The 10217-nt window shown below is 40.9% G+C and overlaps 1 pseudogene; it reads left to right on the plus strand.

Annotated features, from left to right (window-relative positions):
- On the plus strand, nucleotides 1-8781 carry LOC136539288 (uncharacterized; annotated as a pseudogene).
- Nucleotides 8782-10217: the final 1436 nt, after the last annotated feature.

Here is a 10217-nt window from a genome sequence, read left to right on the forward strand (position 1 = left end):
CTTCTCCGCCGCTCCACCTCCAGTGCGCGACGTTGTAGCTGGGTTGCATGATCCACCACAGCAATCTTCTCCCCCTCGTCTAAACCCTCGCGCCCAGCCCTGAGCTCAAAACCCCTTAGCCCGTCGATGGCGGACGCGGACGCCGCCGAGACCGTCGGCGCCGCGTATATGCCGGTCGAGCCGCCGCTGGTTTCGCCGGACGCTGCAGTGCCTCCACCGATGGAGGCAGAGACCGTCGACACCCTGCCGCCTGTGGCCGCTGACGCCATGGAGGCCGCCGTCGCGGCTATGTCGGTCGCTCTGCTTCCTCCACCGCCGGAGCAAATGGTAGCGACTCCTGAACCTTTCTCCTCTAACTCCGTGAGGAGCCCTCCGATCAAGGGCTTATGCTTAGATTTCTTTTGTGCGATCGCTGGGGTTTTGGGCTCTTTCGCTGTGTGTTTTGCGAGTGCCTAGCTTCACCGTTGCAAGTTCGGTTCTATTAATTGCCCTGCACCTTTCCAATTGGGGGTTTATCACTGGCATTTGATCGAGGATTGGCTGTGTTCTAGCAAGGAGGCAAACCTGGTTAGTTTTTGAAATTGTTTAGAGATTCGCGTTGCCTTGCTGCAATTATTCCAAGTGTGTCAAGCGCGAGTTCCGTTTCAATTGCTTTTATTGTTTGTATACTATGTCAGTTTCCCCTGGATTTCGTAGATCGTTATATGCCACAACCAAGGTTTGTTAGGGTCAGAACCCTCTAATAAAGTGGTCTGTGTCATAATTTGTTAAAAAATCTTGAGTATGGTGGTTTGCTTTGGGCATCCGAACTTGACAACTTGTTAGAGCCAACGATCTTGCACTGCGCAGAAAACTATATAGACAATTATGCAGGTTGTCCTGTTATTGCTTCGCCATGTATTGCTGTCAAGTTCTTCGATCTCACCTTACCGTTCATTGTAGAGTCAGTCTGTGATGTGTGGTGGAGAGGACTCAGAGGAGGAGTGTTCGCAAGGTGAAATCCATGAGGTATGACTCAATTACCCAATGTGTTGAATGTAATTGATCAATTGCACCTCCTCATGTTCCTCTTTCTGTTAGATCATGGCTGAATTTGATTGATTGAAATAGTCCTCTACTTTTTGTAGGCTGTTGAAAGCATTGAGGTTCTGCTATCTTCTCTTGCTGATAATCAGAAGCCCTGTGACATGGTAAATAGTCCTTAATGGTTTCTAACTCTACAATATAGGTGATCGATGGTCTAGTTATCAACGAATTTCTCCAATTTTGTCGTGTAGATGGGCTATATCACAGAGAGGAATGAATGTGAGCAGGACAGAGAATCTCTTCCAGAGGTATAGCTATTTCTGTGTGCATCAGCGACCTCTTTACTTGCTTATTTTTTACTGCTAGACTTGATCAAAATCGTATTTTTTAGCTGCTAGACATAGATGGTGGGGAAAACTTGGAAGTTCCATCTATTTCCTCTTCTATTGATCAGGAATCCTATCTTCTATACCTTCCTTTGATTTATATGGTTATATACTCTTGAAGTCCAATGTCATTATGAAAGCTTTATATTCTATAGAAGTTACTAACTTCTCTTTGTACTAGCTACCTCCATCCTAAGAAGGATGCAATTCTACTTCTATCCTTAGTCAAATTATCTAAAGTTTTTTCCTTCAAAATTATCTAAAGTTCGACTAAGTTTGTAGGAAAGAGTATTCATATTTATGGCACAATATAGTTATACTATGAAAATATATTCCCTGACAAATATAATACTAAATATGTTCCAAATTATAGCACATTTTGGCTTTTCTAGATACGTTGTTTTTACAATGTATCTAGACATAGTGTATATCTATGTGCATAGCAAATGAAACATATCTAGAAAAGCCAAAAAGCCTTATAATTTGGAATGGAGGGAGTAACACCTAATTGGTATCATAAACATCAATATATTTTTGTATAAACTTGTTTATGCAAGCGGTAGAGTCTTACCGCCTGTGACCGGAAGGTCCCGGGTTCGAGTCGCGGTCTCCTCGTATTGCACAGGCGAGGGTAAGGCTTGCCACTAACATTCTTCCCCAGACCCCGCACAGAGCGGGAGCTCTCTGCACTGGGTACGCCCTTTATTATGCTAGAATTGCAATCTTTTCGGGATGGAGGGAGTATATCTATATGGTGAGAAATCCCTAGTGGATGATATAATCAATATGATGGTGAAATGTATAAATTTAATCCTACTTTTTTGTTTGAATGTTGTTGGATTAAAATTTAGTTTCTTTATCTAGAGGTCCGACCAGCTGTTGCCATTCCTTCCTATGTTTTGTTTGTGACAGAACAGTGATTGTGGTGATAGTCTTAGCTGAAATGATTATTGTATCTTTGAATGGGAAATGATGATTTTTTTTATTGACATTTCTATTGATATGTAAAATTGATTGTGCTATGGATGATGAGCATTTATATGAGGAAATGTTTTTTTTGGTGGGCCATGAATTGGGAATTTTGAATTCCATGCCTATTTCTGTAGTATTTTGCTTGATTATTTAGTTTCTCAATAGGTCAAATGAAACTGACCATGACCATTGTTAGTGGTGTTGCCTTCTAGTGATAGTGAATCCTATCATACAATAACTTTTCTCAAGCTTATTTCTTGGTATATACAAGTTCTTGTTTTCCAGGTTACTTCTGATTTTGTCACCATTTTCATTATTTACTTTCAGAAGCTGCCTGAGGTGACCGTTCAGGCTTTGGGGCATTTACTAGAAGAGGAGCAGCCAGCCATGGTACAACAGACTATAATATATCATCCCTTCTATCACAACTGTAACCATGTACTTCTGACTCATCTATTTCTGATAACATCAAGGAAAGTGACAAACAAATACCACCTCCACCACCATGTCCTTCAGAAGAACAGCAAAAACCTAAGGTGACAATTATTTCAGCAAGACTTGTTTCTCAAAATATGATAGCGTCTCCTTCCAATCGAATCACATTTACTCCTATATTTTTGGTTCTCAGTTGGGCTGTGCTAGAAATGAAGATACCTTGATATGTTTCAGTTCAGTATTCTACTTGTGCTGCCTTTCACGCAAATGATCAATGCATTGGTCACAACCATGCAGTGGAGGAGGGAAGGGGTACCTAGAAAAGCCAAACCGTCTTATACTTTGGGATGGAGGGAGTAGTATAATTAGCTAGTTAATGATGCTATTTGTGTTTTGATTCCTTATCCTTCCTCCCAGTGGCGAAGCTTGACCATAGTAGGGGGGCCAGTCTATATAATTGAATATTAAACACTAATGAACAGTACAAAATCACTGTTTAGACAATAGAGTGAGCAGGGGTGCCCATGGCCCAGCTTGGTCACTAAGCTCCGCCCCTGCTTCCTCCATATTAATCTCTAATAGCATCTTATATAATTAATATTTAGGTCTTTCTATGATTTTCTACATCACTTTTGTTTTTATTATTATTGCCTACTAAAAATATAGTTTGTTCCCACAGTGTTCCCTCTAATTAGCTAGTTAATTGTAATTAGTGCTTTGCTTGTTTGCTCTCTCTGAATTGATCTCCAATGGCATCTACTTCCTCCATGCCAAATTATAAGACTTTTTTGGATTTTCTGGATACATAACTTTTACTATTTTGTTTTTCTCGAGAACGCAGGGGAGCTGCACATCATTAAATTAAGAAGATAATAAAATAGGATAAAAACCCATACAACACAACACACACAAAACCACACACACACTCCGCTGCTGCTGCTGCTGATGCTAGGAAACTAACGCGCCCATGACATAAAGATCACGACCAAAGTGGATAGGGCGCTAACCACCCGGAGCGAGGGCATCCAAGAAGGATAATCCTCGAGCCCCCGCCAAAGACCACAACCTTCTTTCATCTTCAACTACAGCAAGTGCGCCTGCAACACTTGGGGCTGCGCCATCAAAAACACATTTGTTGCGGTGTGTCCATAAGGTCCATGCTCCTAGGATTATGAGAGTTGGTTCCTTTCCTTAACATGTCACTAGCAGCATTGCTCACTTTCTCCCACCAAAAATGGAAGGATGTTTCCGTGGGTTGCGGGGAAAGGCTTGGAGTCCAATCCGAGAAAAGAAACGGAACCAAAACTCTCTTGCAAAGACACACTGTACTAAGAGGTGATCAATAGTTTCCGCCTTGTCATACAAAGGACAGTGCTCAGGATGAGGGAGCCCACGGCGTGCAAGGCGATCCACTGTCCAACATCGGTTGTGAGCTACGAACCAAACAAAGAAGGGATTTTTTGTGGGGTCCACATATGATGGGCAACACATTGCTCTTTTGTAAGTTTGCCTTGAGCCCCATTGCTTCTCCAAACAAATTGAGGATACCCATGCACTTAGAAAAGCCAAAACATCTTATAATTTTGAACGGAAGAAGTATATTATTTAGGATTAGTCTTTCTGTTATCTTCCTTATCTCCTTTGTTCCTGTTATTACCGCGATTCTTTTTTCTAGACTAAGAATTAGATTGATCGGGTGAAGGTTAGGGCTAATTAATTTTGTTCCCCTTTTCTCTTTAATATTTAGTGTTCTTTTTTAGTTTTCAGCTTTTTCTTGTATTGTATCATAAAAGTTTATCTGGTCATTATCTATCCTCTTGCCATGTGCGTATTTCATCATGCATGATTGTTGTCGGTTTGAATGCCCTCCCCCCACCCCCATATCCAAATCCTGGCTCCGCCCTTACTAGGTGCTTTCATGGTCTGACTTGATGCACTACCTTTGGTACCTTCGTTTATGTTTTTTGTTTAAAAGTGTGCTGCTGGGTGTTACCGATGTTATTTTAATTACCAAATCAGGATTTCACTATTTGTTTAATTTCCTTACCAACTGTACTTCCATCATGTCGGCCCTGTTATTTGCTCCCGTGTAGTCGCTAAAAAAACTAGAGCTTGTGATTACTATTGTTAGCTATCCCAAAATGACTAATTACAATACAAAAAGGGGGTCGCGTCAGCCTCGTCATTCCTGTTTACATATGGAAGAACCATCCACTGAGAGGATCTTTTTCTTGCAAATTGCAATGATCAGATTTGCTCTGCAGTGCATACTTGTTCTTCACTTTTCTAGGAGAGTGACATATACACACTTGCATGGACAAACAAATATCATTTATATGGTGTTATATTCTGTTCCATTTGTTTACAGGACAATGGTGATCTTTCAGACGACCCCCCTAACTCTAGTGACCAAAGTGATCATAGTGATGGTGAACATCATTACGACATTCCAATATATAATCCATACAAGAATGACCTGTTTCGATTTATGCATGGAAGAGAGAGAAGAAATTGTGGATATTCATGTAGTTGCAATGCCAGAAGAAACCACAGGAATGATGACTATCCATTTATGTATGGCTTTAGAAACCTATGGAATCCCATGGTGAGTTTGTAAGCCATCTACTATTTTAACTATTCTCTACAAGTCATTCTTTTAGCATCTCAGAATAAATTGTAGTTTCAATTTGTCATTTAAACCTTCTTCATGTATATTTGCAGTCTTCCTATTTCAGATTAGACACTGCAATTTTCATTGTTTATATTTTTGGTATTTTGATATCCTAGTCATTCTTTCCCATTTGGATTGTTTGATTTACACATCTTCATCTCTTCCTTCTGAGGTTTTGCCATAGACTTCTCTCCATATTGATGATCATTGTTGTTCCAAAAAAAATACTGATGATAATTGGAGTCGTTGGCCCTCTCCTGAACCTGACCAGAGAAAGGAAAGATACAATTCAGTAAGCTGGGCTTGTGTTGCACTTTCATGCATTATAGTTTTTCCTGTCTTGATACTGAGCATTGCAAATTTCATTATTTATTTTTGATCCTTTGACATCCTAGTAGTTTCTATCCATGTTATATATCTGTTGTTGACATCTTCCATTTTTGTTATGTCCTAGAGGAGTTGTTGGTCTTGGCCCTCTCCAGAACCAGACTGTGAGAAAAGCTACACTGTGGTAAGCTAGACTTCTGCTGCTGTTTTATGGCTACTGCAGTTCTATTCCACTTGAAATCAAGATAAGTTATGAACTGAATTGTGTTTTTGCACAGGGTGCTGGGCTAAGCAATCCTCATTTGTGGACATGTTTTCTTAATTGCGTACTCCAATGTATGGTTCACACTGTTCCTCTTGTATTGAAGCTTTGGAAAGCTGATCATCCAGATCCATGCCCTCGTAAGGATTCTAGTTCAGTCATCATGAGATTGTTGAGCATCTTGTCTCCATTCTTACGTGTTATGTGATTTAATATGGGATTCTGTAGGTGCTTCTATTGGATTCTGTTGTTACTGCTCCCTAAAACAGCATGTCAATGAATCTATCAGGCTCTCTGGAAGTTCTTTCTACCCTGAGATTTTCATTAATCGCCTGAAATGTACGCTTTTTGAACCAACCTTTCTAGCCGCTCTAGCCAACCTCTTTGCCCTTTCCTTTGCAGTATTTTCCCTTGTAGTTGTTTAGTCTTGTGGAAATTTGAGACTTTTGGAACTACTTGAAACACATGATTCAACTGTACTTTAATGGGATGATGATAGTTTGAACTGAATATATTTCTTCACGTGTGATTGGCAGCAATTTCGTCAGATTTTAAGAGTGGAGTACAACAAGATGCGCAGCAGTTCCTCCGCTGTTTGCTTGATAAATTGGATGAGGACTCCATTGCTCCCAGGTCCTCTGAAGAATCCTCCTCTGAAGAAGAATCCTCTTCGACTGAAGAAGGTAGTGTGGTAAAAGAAATATTCAGAGGGTGCTTGAAAAGCCAGGTGGGTTCTGTTGATCCTGACGATCTCAAATGCTTTGTTATTTAATGATTATACATTTATATACTTACTTTTCCCTACTTTTACTTAGTTGCGATGTCCAGAGTGCGACTGTTGCTCAGATAAATCTGAGCCTTTTCTCGATCTAAGCTTGGATTTGAACATGGTGGAGACTCTAATGGATGCTTTGCAATCCTTTACAAATACTGAGTTAATCAAAGACTTCATGTGCGATGGATGCAAAACTCGTGTGAGAATGGAAAAACACTTCAAGATAGAGCAGGCGCCTGAAGTGCTTGTAATCCATCTCAAGCGATTCACTAATTCTGAGTCTAAGATTTGGGACAAGGTCAAGTATCCGTTGGAGCTGGATATAAACTCCTTCATGAGTTCTTCGGATGATGTGAGCTGCAGTTTCTTATAATTTTATTTTAGCCCCCAACCATTATTTGGCTCACGTCCAGCTGTGTTGCAGACACTGCAGAAGTATGATTTGTATGGAGTTGTAGAACACCTCGGTGCATATGGCAGTGGTCACTATGTTTGTTATATCCGGTCATCTGAAGCTGATTGGTACAAATTTAACGATGACAAGGCAAGAGAATTTACCTCCTGTCAGTAAAATATTATTTTGTTCTCTAAGCTATCGTTCAGTTGCACGGTTATAACCATTCAGTTGTGCAGGTCTATAAATGTTCCATGGCTAGCTTTTTGGAAAACGCAGCATATCTTCTTTTCTATGTGAAGCAAGGTTCATCCCCGTGGTTCTCTACCTTACTTGAGAAAGAAGACAAGTGTCCACTGGATGGTTCAGTTAGCTTGGAAGAACAAGGCGAAATTGCTCTCGTCAACAAAGAAGAGGAGGCGGCATCTTGTCATGGGCAAGGAAATGGACCTACTCTCGTCGACAAAGAAGAGGAGGCGACATCTTCTCATGGGCAAGGAAATGGACCTACTTTGCCAGACCTATCTGAACAGTTACAAAGGAATGGAAATGGCAATACCTTGTCGGATGCATCAGATAAACTGGAAGAAGGTTGCAGGCTGGGTGAAACATCAACAGGAACACAAGGACTAGCTGTCTTATTGGATCAGGCGACAAGAATGGCCATGCCGATGGGTGTTGGGAGCCATCAGGTAAGATGAAAGATGTCAGCCCAAGGGGATCACTGAGCAGGAAGGAAATGAAGCCAAGCACATGTGGATCTTTAGAAGTTGATCATGCAGTTACACATGGAGGCTCTCTAAAGAATGAGAATAATTGCCATTTGCTCCAACTTTCACATAAATGCAAAGACAACTGTGACTCTTTAGAAGTTGATCATGCAGTTACACAGGGAGGCTCTCCTCGAAAGAATGAGAACCATTGCCATTTACTCCAACTTCCACATAAACGCAAAGACAACTGTTGTCACAGGAATCTCTCCTTGCAAGGTAAGGATGACCTCATTCCTATGTTAACGGAAATCAATTGATAGTTCTTGTAATACGAAGTGTGCTCAGTGCTAGATTTGATTGCTACTCCCTTCATTCCAAATTACAAGACGTTTTGTTTTTTCTAGATACATTGTTTTTACTATACATCTAGACATAATGTATATCTAAGTGCATAGCAAAAACTTTGTACTTAAAAGCCAAAACGTCTTATGATTTGGAATCGAGGGAGTACTTTGTAGAGATAAGATGAGTTATAGTAGACTTAACTCTTCTTATCTTGCTTTTTCTAGTAGATGAAATCGGGGGTTGTTGTGGAGCACCATCTATGGGGATGTGCACTTCAGGCAAAGAGAACGAAAGAGTAGAGTCCATGTTCAACAATGAGTTGAGAAACGACAATAGAGGCACTATAAAGGGCGTGCAAACAGCTCTAGCTGAGTCCAATCGTCGCATAGACTAGGAGCATGGAAATACCCCAGTGCTTTTTGTAATGCAGCCACTCACTATTTTTTGAGCGCAACTCTATATATTTGTACCCTGGCTGTTGCTCACTCTTGAAACCTTGCGCCCTGGATGTTCTAAAAACACAGAATAGAAAGAAAGCACCATGTGTAAAACAGCATTGCTGCTATCAATTTGCCATGCAACAAGTTATGCTTGACATGCCTGTGTATTTTATAAATTATCTTTCTCGTGCCTTCAAGTTTAATATGACTAACAGATACACCTTTTGTATACACAAAGCCTTTTTTTCCCTCGTGAAACACGTAAACCTTCTTTCTTACACTTGCTTGACAAGAAGCGGAAGTCTGCTGATGGTGGTGAGTCCAAGGCATCAAAGCACCGCACCGCAGCAAGGCAGTTCGCTTTCTGTAGGTGGAGAGGTACAGTAGGGAAATCGAAGACGAGGCGAAGGTGATGACAGATGGAGAGTTAGCGACTGACCAGCAACCACGACGTATATAGGTAGAAGAACCGGCGAAGCTTATACGATAGTATAGAACAATAAGATGGTGTGTTTGGTTTGAGGAATGAGTTAGTTCATCTACTCATTTCTCACTTTTTTTTGTTTGGTCTGTGGAATGAAATAGGTTGATGTTGATGTATCGTCACATCATTTCTCCAATCTAATAACTAGTACGAGGAATGAAGTCATTCCACCAAATAGATTCACGATGGACCACCTCATCTAGAATGGAGTGATTCCTTAAACCTAACACACCATATATGTAGTCTTTTGCTTCCACAGCATTAGTTGTGCGTACTCCCTCTCATAATACTTGACCTTCTAGCTTTCTAAACTTATTCCACTCCATGCTTGCAAGCACCATTGTTGTTAGGGGCTTGTAATCTTCATACCAACTATATTTGTGGTATGGCCGCCTAGCCTATAATGGAGGGAACGAAGCCCATGACGTTTGAACTGATGAAAGCGATAGTGAAGACGTCTGAGAGCGGTCATCTTAGAGATCCACTTGCACGTGGGTAAGGGTTGTGGGCATCTACAGAGTTATTTGACCGAGAGCTTAGTCCCAGTGAAGGGCTTTAACAAGGACTAGAGGGAAGTGACAAGTGAGGAGCTCCCTAATATCTCAGGAAAAATCGACAGTCAACAGGAGTTTGCATTCTCTATCTTAGTTAAGCTTTCGTATTACTTGCATTATTTGGTTGTGTGATTTCCCTTTCTAGTCTAGCTTGCTAGGTTAGTTGATATGATTGGGATGTAGAGTGCAAAACTCTCTTATGGTAGAGATAGTAAACACTTAGAAAACCCATAGTGGACATCTGGATAGATATCCTTTATAGGTTTTGAGAAATAGTTTTTAGTTGGCCATGTAGTTTTTAAGTTGCCTAATTGAGCTCCTCCCCCTCTTATACGTCACCATCCCTTCACTTAGGGCATGTTTGTTTCCCTGGACGTTCCTAGCTTGGTCGGATGAGGAGGACCAGGGTACCAGAAGATAGGCCCACTAGGTG

Source organism: Miscanthus floridulus, chromosome 2 (genome assembly GCF_019320115.1).
Source record: "Miscanthus floridulus cultivar M001 chromosome 2, ASM1932011v1, whole genome shotgun sequence".
In the NCBI taxonomy this organism is placed as follows: domain Eukaryota; kingdom Viridiplantae; phylum Streptophyta; class Magnoliopsida; order Poales; family Poaceae; genus Miscanthus; species Miscanthus floridulus.